The 11456-nt window shown below is 45.0% G+C and overlaps 1 long non-coding RNA gene across 1 annotated transcript; it reads left to right on the top strand.

The window, feature by feature from the left end:
- Positions 1 to 5517: 5517 nt before the first annotated feature.
- On the top strand, positions 5518 to 10094 carry LOC135895293 (uncharacterized). Its single transcript, XR_010562467.1, has 2 exons — positions 5518 to 5591; positions 9653 to 10094. It is a non-coding gene; the product is annotated as an uncharacterized LOC135895293 (long non-coding RNA).
- Positions 10095 to 11456: the final 1362 nt, after the last annotated feature.

The raw sequence follows: 11456 nt of genomic DNA on the forward strand, positions 1-11456 counted from the left end.
TGCGCCCCTGAGAGATATAGAATTTACTCAGTTGGTTTTATGGCAGCCGCAAACATGGCTGAAGAGACCAACTCGAGAGAGACAATCTCTGCCGCATCTGCCACATTTAAAGATGATGTTTCAACCCTTTGGGCTTTGCCTTCTGTGAGCTCTTTTCTCCTCTGGTAAGCTGGACTGCTTCCTCTTGTAACTCTGGAGACCTTTGTTTAGCTCTTGTTTCCAAAGGCTGCAGTCTTGAGTGTGATCTTCCCAGTTGTCCACATCCATGTCCATTTCTTTGAGGTCTCACTTGCACACATCCTTGAAACACAACTTTGGGTGTCCTTTGGGTCTTTTTCTAGATGCCTGTTCACCACAGAAGATGTTCTTTGGGATGCGCCCATCATTAATTCAGTACACATGCCCACGTGAGTGCAGGTATCTCTGTTTGAGAGTGTTTGCATGCTGGGTAAGCTGGCCCGCTTGAGCAGCTCAGTGTTGGTGACTCTGTCCCTCCAGGAGATTCCAAATATTCGACGAAGGCAACAGATATGAAAGCTGTTGAGCCTCTTTTCCTGATGAGAATATAAGGTCCATGTCTCGCTCCCATACAAAATTGTAGTGATAACACATGCACGATACACACAGATCTTTGTGTGTTCTGTCAGATTATTGTTTTGCCATACCCACTTGTTCAGAGGCTTTTCCGGTACAGATGTTGAGTTCTGTTTCAAGTGAAAAGTTGACTGTGATAGTGGACACCAGGTATGTGAATTTGTTCACCACTTCAAGTTCATAGTTTTTGATCTTGATGGAGGGTGCTTCCTCAACTCCTTGGCACATTATGTTAGTCTTTTTTAGGCTTATAGTAAGCCTGAAGTCTTGGCAGGCTTTGGAAAAAATGTCCATTAGGCTTTGAAAATGAGCTTCTGTGTGGGTTGTCACTGTTGCGTCATCAGCAAAGAGGAGGTGTTGGATAAGGGCCTCCAGAGTCTTTGTTTTAGATCTGAGTCTTACAAGATTGAATAGATTCCATCAGATCTTGTGTGCAAGTAGATTCCCTCAGTTGAGGAACCAACAGCTTGTTTCAGTAGCAGGGAGAAGATCCCAAACAGAGTTGGGGCAAGTACACAACCTTGCTTAACTCCACTACGAATCTGGAAAGCCTCAGACACTGAGCCGTCATATGGGACTGTGCCGTACATGTTTTCATGGAAGGATCGAACCATGCTTAAGAGCTTGAGGGGGGCATCCAATCTTTTTTAGAAGCACAAATAGCCCACTTCTACTGACAAAGTCAAAAACCTTTGTGAGATCGATGAAGGCTATGTAGAGGGGCTTTTTTTTGTTCTCTGCATTTCTCTTGTAGTTGTCTCAGTGAGAAGATCATGTCTATAGTAGACCTTTCAGCTCTGAAGCCACACTGTGATTCAGGATAGATTCGGTCTGCAAGGGACTGAAGTCTGTTCAGGACAACTTGGGCAAAGGCTTTTCCCATAATACTAAGAAGGAAAATGCCACGACAGTTGTTACAGTCGCTCCTGTCACCCTTGTTTTTATAGAGTGAAGATGTTGGCGTCTCTCATTTCTTGTGGTACTTCACCTTCTTTTCAGCATAGGCAGGGCAACTCATGAAGATGTTGCAGTAGAATAGGTTTTCTGCATTTTTTGACCTTGGGTGGTATGCAGTCTTTTCCAGGGGGCCTTTCCATTGGGGAGGCCATCAATGGCAAGGCTAAGCTCCTCGACAGTCAGTTCATCATCGATTTTGTTTATAACAGGCAGCTGTTGATGACTGCGTCCATAACAATATTTTCATGAGAGTAAAGCTCAGAGTAGTGTTCTACCCAGCGATCCATCTGCTTCGTCTTTGATTGTTTCCCCTGTTGTTGATTTCAATGGGGTTATCTTCTTTGAAGTTGGTCCCAAGGCTTTCTTGATCCCATCATACATGTTTCTGATATAGCCTGTATCAGCTGCTACTTGGATGCTTTCACGTAAGTGCAGCCAGTAGTCATTGGCGCAGCATCGAGCAGTTTGTTGTTCCTTGGTTCTTGCCACTCCCAACGCTTGTAAGGTTTTTTCATTTGGGTCTCTCTTGTAGTTGGTTTGGGCTGTGTGTCTGGGCTCTATGACTGGTGTCAACATACTGGAATATGTGTCAAACCAGTTGGTCTTATTTTCCTTCTTCCCAAAGACTGACAGAGATGCATCATAGATTGTGTTCTTCAGTTGCTCTTGGCACAATCACTGGTGTCAAGGGCTTGTTGTAGTATGTTCTTGTACTGCTGTGACTTTTCTTGGTCCGCTATGGCACTGAGGTTAATACGAGGACATCCTTTTACTTGAAATCTGTGTATTTTCTTTGGTTTAAGTCTGACCTTGTTGCATACCAGAGAGTGGTCTGTGTTGCAAACAGTACTTTGATAACTGCGGGTAATGAGTATGGTGTTAAGGTTGGTATGCCTTATAAGATCCAGTTGGTGCCAGTAGCCAGATCTGGGAGGTTTCCAAGACACTTTGTGTTGCGACTTTGTCTGTAAGAATGAGTTTGTTACACAGAGGTCGTAATAGGAATAAAATCTAGAAGTCTCTGACCATTTCCATTCATCTTACCAGTTTTGTATTGACCAACACAGTTGGTCCATGCTCCCACCCTTGCATTAAAGTCCCTTAGCAGGAAAACATATTTGTGTTTCGGAATCTTGCTGATGGTGATGTTCAACTGGTTGTAGAACTGGTCCTTGATGTCAGAAGACGAGAAGAGTGTTGGGGGTATACACACTCACAAGATTAACTGGGCCCTCAGATGTGAACAAGCATAGTGCCAAAATTCAATCTGATCCATTTGTAGGTGGCTCAATCATCCCCAGAAATGAGTTCTTGATGGAAAATCCCACTCCGTGCTCTCGCGTTTCTTCTGCGTTTTTCCCCTGCCAGAAAAAATGTGTAGTCTTTTTCTCTGAGAGATCCGCTTGATGCTAGCTGTGTTTCTTGGAGGGATGCGATATCCACATTGAGTCATTTCAGCTCATCATTGATCATGGCAGTTTTACATGCATCGTTGATCTGTTGAAAGTCCTCAGATACTCTTTTTAATTGTCATGGTGTGAACGTTCCAGCACCCTATCTTTAAGGGTATTTTCTTTCTTTTACCTGGTTTGCCAGGTGCATTGGTTACAGGCCACTTGTCAAGTTATAAAGCTCTAAGCTCCAAGCACCCATGGAAGCAGGCAGACTGTGGCGGGACAACACGCTATTGTTTGGGGGCTGTCCAGTTTTATGGAGGACAGTGGTTGTCCAGTGAGATACAATGATCTCTCCCACCATCGGAGACGGCCCCAGGCGTTCAACTCTACGCCAATTGAGTAAGAGCTTAGAACCAGTGACTGCTGCCTCCTGTGTTGTGTCGATGCTCGAGGCAAAGCTGGAGTACCTCTCCAGGGCGCAAGCCTGGGCAGATGATATGGAGGCCCTGAGTTGCCCATGCATCAGGGCCCCCCAGTAAAATCCAGAGGAGAGGAAGAACCAACACATCTGGTACCCAATCCTCTGCAGGAGTTGACAAAAAGATTAGTACCTGACCCCGCCTTTAGGGCTCCACTCCAGATTTTATGTCTGAGTTTACTCTCATATCCTTACATTCGCCCGAATCCATCCACTAGGCAGTGCAGCTTTTCTGTCAGGGGTTGCTCCCTTAGTCTTACACCCTCCAGGCTACCCACAAGGCAGTGGGTTTGATGAGCCACAGATAGTACCCTCTACTCTCATTATGATAGCAGGCATAGCCTGACCTGACACGCAGACCAAACTGTAAACCTTGTATATGATGGAAATCACTTCAAGCCAAGAGGTGCTGGCTGCACCTCAGCACCCCTTCTCTGTAAGAACATACGCAAGTTGCTTTCAATGGGGATCTTTCTCAGAAAGCTGAAGTCCCTGAGAGAGAAACAGGGGGGCTAGGAAACAGGCTGGAGCTGAGAGTCTCCTAAATTCTTCCCCTAGTGATGTCACTGGAATGCTCTGTGCCCTTGGGCTAGTGACTTCACCACTGTGTGCCTCAGTTTCCCCAGTTTAAAAATTGGGAGAATGATATTTTCCTGACACACAAGTTGGCATGAGGTTTAATAAGCATTTGTGAAAGGCTACATGGATGGTAATATTATAAAATGAGTACAGATTTGCAAACCAACTTCTGTAAAGTTTCCTTCACACTTGGTTCCACAACAGAAAATGTAATAAAATAACGGATGAGTTCATAGCTTCAGCCTTTGCATGTCACTCATCCCGTCTTTAGGAAGGAAACGATTGCAGGTCCCTCCCTCCCACACCCATGGGCCTGACTGCTTGCACTCCCCCCAAGGCATCCCTGTTACCCACTCATTAACAGTGGGGAGAATCTTTTCCTCTTACTTTTTATGTGGGGACATTGGGCCTGACTATCCTCTCGCTCACTTCAGTTATACACAGGTCGAACATGGTTCAATACATCCAGCGGACCGCTCTTTCCATGCACGGTGGAACACTGTGGTCCCGTATACCCTCTCTCCGCCCCTGCCAGGGGCACTACTGCCCTATTCTCCCCCCATGCAAGCAGTACTATGAACCCACTCTCCCTCCATCTGCCCTACTCTCCCCTCTATGCCAAGGGTACTACTGCCCCCTCCTCCGCCTAGGCAAGGGGCACTATCGCTCCCTCTCTCCCCAGGCTAGGGGCATTATTACCCGCCCCCTGCACGTCCCCCCCCCCGGCATTTCTCTTGCTCCCCGCTCAGCCCTGGTGCAGCCCTGACCTTCCCCCCCTTGCAGGCTGGACCTGTTCCAAATCCCCCCCCCCACTAGTGTTGGCGATGGTACAGCCTGTCTCGCCACTCCCCCTCAGATGGGAATGGTGCAATCCACATCCCTCTCCTGGCACAGACAGTGATTAACTACCGCCGGTGCCAGGCAGAGGGTTAAGGAAAGGGGGGGAAGGGATGATTGGGCCGGCCGCATGCCAAGACCTGAGCCGCTGCTCTCTCCTTATTGGCCAGCACGGTTGTCGGCCATACCCCTTCTCCCTCTCCCATTGGTAGTCGTCTCCGTGAGGCCCCGCCCCGCCCCCCTCCTCTCCGGGGTCATTTAAGTTTATGAAGAAAATAAATAAATAAATAAAATGGGAAATAGAAATGCGTAGAAAGGGGAGGATTCGCAACCTAACTTGCTGTGTTGGGCGGGGTGTCTTGGGTAGCCAATCATCACCCAACCGCCGGGGAAACTGACAACTACACTAATCCAATCAACACCCTGTCATCGCGAAAGTGGACTTTATCTTTCGGATCTCTGCCAATGACAGAGGAACTTCACTTGATGAACAAGTGGCTGAACCAATCGCCTGGGCGCATAGCGGACCAGAGAGCACCGTTACACCAATAAAGAACCAACACCCAGAGGCGGGCGGGGAGGAAAAGAGTGCGTGATTGTGGGCGGGGCCCGTTAGGGAGTAGCGTGGCTCTGAGCCAATCGGCATATGGGTATCCGGGGCAACAGGCCAATGAGGGGGCTGGCTAGGCGGCGGCGGCTGCATGTGAAAGTGTGGAGCTGCTGCGGAGGGAAGAGAGAAGATGAGAGAGGTACCGCGCTTCCGGGGTCAGGCGCGGGTTAGGGGGCGGGTCTGGCAGGTTTCTCGCCCCGCCCATTGGGGTACCTGTGGGGTGGGGACTGAGGAGAAGGGGAGGGGTTCTGGGGGGCAGGCGGCTACCCGGAGCATGCCGGGCTGCGCGCGCTCGAGCCGTTGCTGAGGTGCCCCGGCGGGTCTCGCGACTTCCCCCGCCGGGGGCGCCGAGTGGGGCGCCCGCTGCGCTGGAGGGTCAGACCTGCCGGGAGCCCTCGGCCGGTCTCTCGGGGCCGAGCAGCAGCAGCTCCCTCCGGATCGGGCCCCGCCCGAGCCGGCTCCGCGCAGCGAAGTTCGAGCAAAAGAAAAGTTCTGCCGGAGGCGCGTCCGGAGCGCGGGTCCCGCCCAGGGGTTCAAATCCCGCTGGAAACCGTTACACCTCCGCTAAGTGCCCCCGCCCCCCGGCCGGCAGTTGCCGCTCCAGCGCGGTGGCCCTGGCCGGGCACGCCAGGGGAACACGCCCGGCGATAACGCGCGGTCTCTACTGGCGCTTTTCAGCGCTAAAACTTGTGTCGCTCAAGGCGGTGTTTTTTCACACCCCTGAAGGACTGAAGTTGTAGCGCTGAACGTGGCGGCACCTCTCGTGCGTTCAGCGCTTTTAACCCCCCAGGGGCTGGGCTGGGCTGGGCCGGGTGAGGAGCCCGCCTCGCCCGCCGCGCTGTGCTCACCCTGCCCTGGGGACAGAGTATCGCAGCGCGGCGATGAGCAACAGCAGCTGCAGTCAGCCCGCTCCATCCCCCCGGGCGGCAGAGCCGCTCAGTCCCTGCACCTCGCCTGCCTCCAGCCCGGCGCGCTCCCTGCAAGTGCGCTGTTCTGCTGTCCCCCGGCCCCAACCCCCGGATCCTGACAACCAACCAATATCTAAAGATTATAAATAGTGCTGAAAATAACTGTAGAAGGGGGGTAATGGTTCATGTGAAGGGAAGGCAGGTGGGGTTTGAATTGTCCAGGTGAAACTCAAGTGTTGAATTTCAGATACGACGTTGACGCTGAAAAATGTCTTGGTGCAGGTATCTTTCTATTGCCAAGTCTGAGCTTGTCCTACTCATGGCACCAGGTGCTTGGAACTTTTTCTTTTTTGTGCCTGACAAAATTACACCTGTATCTCCTGCTCTACCAAATAATTTCCCTTTTTGCTTTGTTGCATAGTAGTTAGGTACCATGTTTTATAAAAGGGTGGTAAATTTATAAATTAAATGAAAAAAGCAGCTTGGTTGCTCAGGAGGGGTAAGGTGGAGGTACGCATCTCTATAACACAAATTATATCTGTTTTGGATTTCTCCCTTCAGACTAGTGGAGAAAATGTGCATTTTGATCCTATGGCAGGGGGACAGCCCTTCGGACAGTTCATGGAGCAGTTTTGACATTAGTTTTCAAGAAAGTCGGTCATTTGCAATTCCAGGGCCAAGCATCTGCAGATACAAAGATCACAGGGCCTCCTATCCCAGATTCCTGCAGTTCCCTCAATAGACTCATAAGTTAAATGAAAGGGCTACTGCCATTTAGTTCTCCACCTCTTAAAAAAAGAAAAGTGATGTAACTGTAGCTGTCAAAGAGAAAAGATTGAAATGAGGATGCCCCGTGGATAGGTAATGCCTGTTGAGATACTGGTAGGGAGAAAATCCACTTTTGGGTGTTTGGATAAATACAGCATCAGGACCGAAATATATTTTCACTTTGAAATTGGATTGTTTTTTGGAAAACATTATAAATGGTTATTCCAGTGTTTTCTAAATTATTAAAATTATTTTAAAGTTCCAAAGCTAACAAAGGAGAAATAGTGAAGTGTTAGTTCTGTTACCATGTGCTGTCTGTCTCAGCTGGTGATAAGGGGATATCAGTTACATGATTTAGAGGCTGGGACTGCTGGTTGACAAATGTCAATGACATCCCTAAATGTAATAGGTTGATCAGAAAGAAGGATGTGTTTCTCTCTCTCCCCCCACCCCACCCCCCCGAGACATAATCACTCACACCAGCTTTTTCTGTCAGAGTGAGTTTGAATGAGGTATCAAGAAAATCTTAGAACCTACTTGTCTCCAGGAAATAGTTTTCATGAGATCTACAATATGTTAGATTCTAGAATCCCATCCCATTCTCTAAATATGTTCAGAATCTTGAGGATATGCACAATCTTGTAAAATTAAGTTGGCCCCTGTGTTAAACAGCATAACAATAATAACTGCAATAAAACAAATACATTAAAGGAATCTCAATCTGGTAAAATGAACCAAGCCTGCTTGAAGCCAAGTTCTGAGATCTAAGTAATTATTATAGGAGAAAAATGTCTTTATATTCTAGAAATGTGATTATTTATGATTATACAGCAGACAGTCCTGAAATTTGCACATTTCAGTGGGTCTTTCTGGAATGCATTTTTATATACAAATCATATCTTTGAAATTAAGAGGATAATAATAAGACTGCTCTTCTACAGCATCTTACATCTGTGGAGCTCAGTGTGCTTTGCAAGCATTAATAAATTAAGCCAAAAACCAGCTCTGTGTGGTAAGAAAGTAGTATTATCCCCCTCTTACGAATAGGGAAACTCTGAGGCATGAGGAGGTTAATGGATTGAATGTCTTTAATAATAAGAACTGTGGATGCTCAGTACTAGAGCTGGTTGGGAATTTTCTATCGGAATACATTTTCTGATAGAAAATGCCCTTTTTGCTAAATTGAATTTTTCTGTGGGAAAATGTCAGTTTTGCCAGAACACTTTAGTTTTCTATGGGGAAAATCATGGTTGGTTGCCTGGAGGGCTCTTGTCAATTTCACGTTCTCTCTGCAGGCAGAACGTATAACTGACAAGAGCCTTTGAGGAAAAATTCTGTTTCAGTTCTGATGAAATTTTTCAGAATTTCTGTCCTCTGAAAAATTTTAAGGTTTTTACTTTTTGCCCCAACTTGGGATGAAATTTTTTCTGAACTTTGAAATTTTCCATGTGAGACAGAAATTCTGTTTTCCTGCCAGCTTTACTCAGTATCTTTGAATACTGAGGATCAGAGCCTCAGATGGTGCAAATTAATGTAGCGCCACTGAGCTTAATCTCTTGAAAATCTAACCCTAACTCATTAATAACTTGCCCAAGGTCATACAGCAAGTGAGTTGCAGAGCTAGGACTTGAACTCAGAGCTCCCAGCTCCCAAACCTGCTAGAACAATTATACCACAAACTCTTTTTTCTGCATATAAACATTATATCTTGAAGTTTAGTACAGAACATTATATTCTTCCTCAACAAGTTTGAGTAATGAGATCCAGAATTCATGAGACTCCCTGATTGTAACTTTTCTAAAAATTCACGTTCTCAAAATCTTTTGAATTGTGGTCTTACTAGAAAAGATAGTAAATACGTTGTAATTAATGTACATAGAACACTGACTTAAGTGTGAGAAAGAGAGAGAGAAGCCTGAAAAACAGCTTTTGTTATTTAAACCTTTCTTTCAAAGTACAAAAGCATTTGATTGGCATTCCACTGATTTAATAGTCCATTTGTAATGTGGGAAGAACATTACAGAAGATTTGAGCATTATTTTAAATCTAATCATTTAATCTGTAGGTGTAAAAATCCCGGATTTCTAACAGAAGAAAACTTTCTGATGGCATGTATGAGAGAATTTGTGATTTAATATCTAAACAGTTGCCAAAGTTTTGGGTATTTCATACCTTTCCAAAAATCAGTGCATGGCCTCAAATGAGTCCTAACCCGGGTTCCTAATAATACAGTAAAATTAAGTGGCCAGCTAGAATTTCATGGTTGCCATTACTGAATTGTGACACAAGGGCCTTCTGCTCTAAAATCACAGGTCTCTGCCACTTAAGCTAAAAGAGAATCTTTAGCTGTTAGCGGTAGAGGGCCTATGACACAGAGTTGAACTATTCAGAATCAATCCAGCAGAGGGCAGTGACATATATACTTACAAGCCAATTCATTCTACTATTTTACTTTTACATACATTTGTCATCTATACATGCAAAAAGTCACCTTGCAAAGGTGGAAATTATTTCTGTATTACAGATGGAGACGTCACAGGGACAAGAAAAAGATCCCCCCCTCCATATAATCCAGACAAGAACCACTGTAACTGATTAAAGGAAAAGAGCAGAGGACTTCATAAAGTCCATTGGGACTCCTCTAAACCCATCTAATTTTCCTTGGACGGACTTAAATATTAAAGTGATGGGTGCTATAGAAGATCCTAAATTAGGTGAAGATACTTGGCCAGAGTTATACAGCAAATCAGTGGAGGAGCTGGGAATAGAATCTCTGCATCCAAGACAACAGCTGTACCTCTTGGCTTCATTGTTTTGGGTGTTCCCTCCAACCCAACTCAACTCAACATAAACCTCAGTCTGGTCTTGATTTGGATATACAGCAGAAATGTAATAATTCAAACTAATAACTCGGAGAGTCATTTGTGGAATTACTTATTTTGCAAATTAATAACTTAATGAAGAAACGGATAAAAAAATCAAGTATACTCTATCATACAATCTGCTTTGTTCACTTATTTAAAAATAATGGTGTTATTTTCATTATCTGTAATAATTTAATATTATAGGAAATATTCTGTTGTGTATTTTGTATAAGAAAGTCTTATGAGACCTCAGTATAACACTGTCTTTGCTATTAAATCTTTAATGAAAAGTCAGGTCTTCTGTACGGAGTTATCTGGTTGGGATTAAGAATTAATAGTAATCCTTAGCACCCATCATATAAATACAGCATTTTTATAGTATTCTCTAGTTGTTAAACCACAGCCCTTGTATTCAGTAGTTCTGGGTTATTTTCCTAGCTTTCCTGCAAGCTTACTTGATTTCAGTGGGACTGCTTGAATAGGGGCAGGAAATCTCAACACAGGTGGGATTTTAAAGCTGTAGGTCTAACCTCTTTTGTGTCCAAGTTATCCCATTTGTAAAATGGGGATAATACTTTACCCACCTGCTAGTATGGGGATGGGGTTTGTGAGGCCTAATTCATTATTGTTTGTAAATACTTAGGAATCTTGATATGAAAGATGCTGTAAAAGAGAAGTGTTACAGGTCTGTCGCATCTTAGGCGCATTTAACATGTGCGATTTCAGCTTTACGCGGTTGGCAAAAAAACCAAAAACAAAACAAAAAAAGAGAAAAATAACAATTTAAATACTGTTTCTGTAGTGCGGGCGATTCCGCCCGCCATTACACTCAATGTAATTTTGACTATACGTGATTTTCGCTTTAGGCGCTGACTGCGGAACGTAACCCCAGTGTAAGATGAGACAGACCTGTATTTTAATGTCTTCAAAGCACTCAACAGATATTAACTAATCGAGATTCAGATGTAATTACATACTTTGTAAAATACGTTTTTTCCAACCTTATTGCCCTGGGCTGTGGATGGCTTGAATGATTGCACCTGAATTAAATGTCTGTTGAAATAGTCAGCTGTTATAGAAAGTGTGTACCTATCATTACAGGATCGATAATAATTGGAGGCTGACATGGGTGACTTCAGCAAGTCTGGACTGTTTACCTTACTGTAATCATGAAGACCCTTGATGCAGAGTAGCAGTGAAGTACCATCAAAAAAAATTAGCTCTTTGTAATTGTCATGAGGAAAATATGTTGGGGCTAAACATTGAGAGTTTTCAACCCAAAATAAAAATTGGTTAGTAGAGGTGGGATTTTCAAAAGCACCTAAATGACTTGTGAATACTTGTGGCACATTTGAAAATTCCCCTTTATATGGTCTGTTGCATGAATGAAACCCGATGGAACCTGATTTATGCAGTTCAGAATGTGGACTCCCGAGGGAGGTACGTTAGTAGTCTTGGACTGTA

The sequence above is a fragment of the Emys orbicularis genome, chromosome 1 (assembly GCF_028017835.1).
Source record: "Emys orbicularis isolate rEmyOrb1 chromosome 1, rEmyOrb1.hap1, whole genome shotgun sequence".
NCBI lineage: Eukaryota > Metazoa > Chordata > Testudines > Emydidae > Emys > Emys orbicularis.